At 56.5% G+C, this 3,177-nt stretch overlaps 1 protein-coding gene across 1 annotated transcript in view; it reads right to left on the bottom strand.

Moving 5' to 3' along the window:
- The window catches only part of EGLN2 (egl-9 family hypoxia-inducible factor 2), a 9,321-nt gene that overhangs the window by 3,114 nt on the left and 3,030 nt on the right, over positions 1-3,177 (bottom strand). The gene's annotated exons all lie outside the window — the stretch shown is intronic.

Genomic DNA, 3,177 nt, shown 5'->3' with positions numbered 1-3,177 from the left:
TCCCACAGAGCTAACCCCTGGGTTCAAGTCTCACTGTGGCCTCAAGAGCTGTAATGCTGGGCAGGGGACTGAACTCTGTTTCAGGCTCCTCATCCCTGAAATGGAGCGTAACAACTACTTCATAGCTTGCTGAATGAGACATAAATGTCTGGAAAGCACCCGGCACAGTGCCTGACACATGACAATTAAAGCACAGGCTGAAATTGGAAAGGTCCCTGTCCTGTCCTCTGCCCACAGCCACTGGGAAGGCTGGACAAGGTGAAGGAGGAAACACTGGCATGAAGCTCCCCATCTGGGGACCCTCTATGTTGACCCCTCGTCCCACACTGATGCCAGGACAGACTCTGCTGGCCCCTGCTCCCCATAATGCTCAGCTACACCTGGGGGCCATGGCCATCTGCCACAGCCCTGGGGTAAACATTCCCAATCGAAAAGATCGGCATCTGCTGCCAAAACCAGGAGGCTTGCCAGGCACTCCATGGCAGGCCAGGCTGACTCAACCCCTCCGGCCTCCTCCCAGCTTATTCCCCGGGGCTCACCCCAGCGCGGAGAGTAAACTGCTCTGTGTTAAACGTGTGCACCTGGTCCACCACAGCACCTGCCCCGGGCAAGAGGCCAGGACAACTGCCACCACCATGGCTACCCAGTGGGGTGCCTTTCTCTCTGGCAACATGAGGGCAAGGTCCTGGCCCCCACAACCCCAGGTTCCAAAGAACTTTCTTTGCACCGCTCACTCCCTGCAGACGGCTAAGTGCAGGGAGCAACTAGTTCACCGAGAGGAAAGGATCCCTGGCTGTGGCCAGAATGGGGGGTGGCCTGGAACCAGTGAATCACTGATTAGGGACAGGCAAGCCCTCCCCAGTCAGAATCCAAGCTAAGAGTTTGCCAATTTTGTTTGAGGATGGGGTGGGCAAAGGGTTCCAGGGCTGAAACCTCTTTCCCCACACAACTGCCAGAGACCCTTTACTCCCCCCTCACCACAGCTCAAATCCCTTCAAGTTCCTCACTGCATCCCCAGAGAACACAAATTCCTGACCACAGCCTCCTAACTACCTCCGGCCTCGCAGTCCTCCTGACTCTTCCTGACCAGGCTGAGCTCACCCCCAGGCTTCTGCACCTGCCGGGAACACTCTTCCACTGGCCCCCCTTGTTAGTCAGTCTCGGGACCAGGAGCACCTGGAGTCCTCTAACTGAAGGCCCCTGGGCTCACTTCCCCTGCCATCCCCCTCAAAGTGCAGTCGGCACAGGCGCTTGTTTACCCAGCACTGGCCCCCAGGGCCAGGCCAGGCTCCCCAGGGCCGAGAAGGGAGCTGCTGACTGAAAGCACTCTTCTTCTGGGCCTTGGGGCCTCCGTGTGTCCTGCCCATGCCCCTCACAGGACTTCCCACGCGCAGGCGGGGACACACACTATAGTCTTTCATGAAGCAGGACTCCTGTGTCAGGCGAGACACAGAAACAAGCCCTTCAAGGCCCCATCCTTCCCCCCACGGATACTCACCTGGGAGTGGGGGGTGGGGTAAGCATCCTCTGGCCTAAGAAGCATCTACTTCCCACGCCCTCAAGGGAAAGGGACAACAAGCAGAGTAATATGGAAACATGTTCTTTACACTTCCATTTCCGGGAAGGGGCAGCTAGGATAAGGGACAGCTAGAACCAACATGCCAAGAGCCCCCACAAAGCACACACACACAGTACCCACCCACCCACCAAGTCAGAATCCCAGGACTGAGCCAACAGCAGGCCCCACCTCCAAACTGGTCTTAAAGGGGCCTCCCCAGGACCCCTATGGTAGTCCTTGAAGCCAGTGCAAATCAAATCCCTCCCACCTGCCAGTCAACTGAGCAGAGGAACCAGGGAGAGGAGGAAGGCAGAGGAACACAGGAGCCGAGTTCAGGAAGCACCGAGAGGTGGGCTGTGATTGGCCGCAGCCACACTGGTGACCTGAGCCCCCACCACCACTGCCGCCACCACATCACCCATCTTATTCCAGAGCCTGGGGCAGAACCCAGATGCTGCCCTCTGAAGGTGAGGAAGCTGAAGCTGCTGTCTCACCGGGGCAGGGGAGAGTCAGAGAGGAACTCCAGTGATTGGGTTGGCTCCTCCCTTCCCTTCTCAGTCCAGCCAGGTTTGTTCTTACCTCCTAGCGCTAAAAAAGTCTCAACCCCCAGCCATCCACCCCCTCCAGGGTCCTGTTTCCAACCACATCCAAGGCACTGAAGGAGAGGAGATTCATGAGGAGATTCACGTATTCTTCTTTCCTTCCTAAAGTGGCCACAGACTAGCTAGGCAGTTAACCTGGTTTTCCTATCCTGTGATAAGCAAACTGAGGTTCAGAGAAGTATCCCGCCTTGGGCTATTCAGTTTTTGTGGTCTCCCCCTAACCCCCCTCCTGTAAGGATGGATGACCCTGGGGAGAAGGTGCTGGGCACCCTGTGGCTAGGGAGATTCCCACTGACCTCCTGCCCCTGAAGGGCTGCCTCTGGCTCTCAACTACCAAGGTAACAGGAGGGAGAGCAAAATGGGACAAATTCCAGCTGGGGTGGGGAGACCAGCATGGTTTCAGCCTGGGGGGAGCCCTGGTCCCTGAGCCAGTTCCTGCCTAAGAGGAAAGCTGCACAGAGGCAGAACCCAAGATGGGATCTGAGGGAAGAGGGCGGGGACGCCAGGAGCACAGCCTCATGCCTGGAGGGCAGAGCACGGCCTGTGCCATCATCCAGGCATCACTGGTGCAGGGCAGCGGGCACTCCCTACAGTGCCTTGTCCAACCACCACCAAACCATGAACTCCAGGCCAGGGCCCTCACACCCCTCCATGAAAGACAAGTAATGTGCTGGCAGGCTGAAAGGGCCTATGGACTGTTGTCTTGTGCAGGGCTCCTGACCCAAGATTCCTGAATGGGCAGCTGGAAGCCCAGAAGGCCTGATGACTGCCCATAAACTCCAATCAAATGAGCATTTTTCTTAAGACAGGGTTTGGTTTTGAGCAGATTAAAAAAAAAAACAAAAAAGATTAGTAACTACTACTCTAAAACAAAAACAGGGAGTCAAGAGAAGACCCAAAGACAGAAGACCAAGTAAACAGACCACAGCCAGACAGGAATGAAGTGAGGGACAGACAGAACAGAGAAGATGGAGGACACGGACTAGGATGGGGCAGGATGGGCGGGATGGGGTCGTG

Source organism: Bison bison, unplaced genomic scaffold (assembly GCF_000754665.1).
Source record: "Bison bison bison isolate TAMUID 2011002044 unplaced genomic scaffold, Bison_UMD1.0 scf7180017864280, whole genome shotgun sequence".
NCBI classification, from domain to species: Eukaryota; Metazoa; Chordata; class Mammalia; order Artiodactyla; family Bovidae; genus Bison; species Bison bison.
The sequence above is the reverse complement of the archived record's forward strand: the minus strand, read 5'-3'. Positions and strand labels throughout refer to the sequence as shown.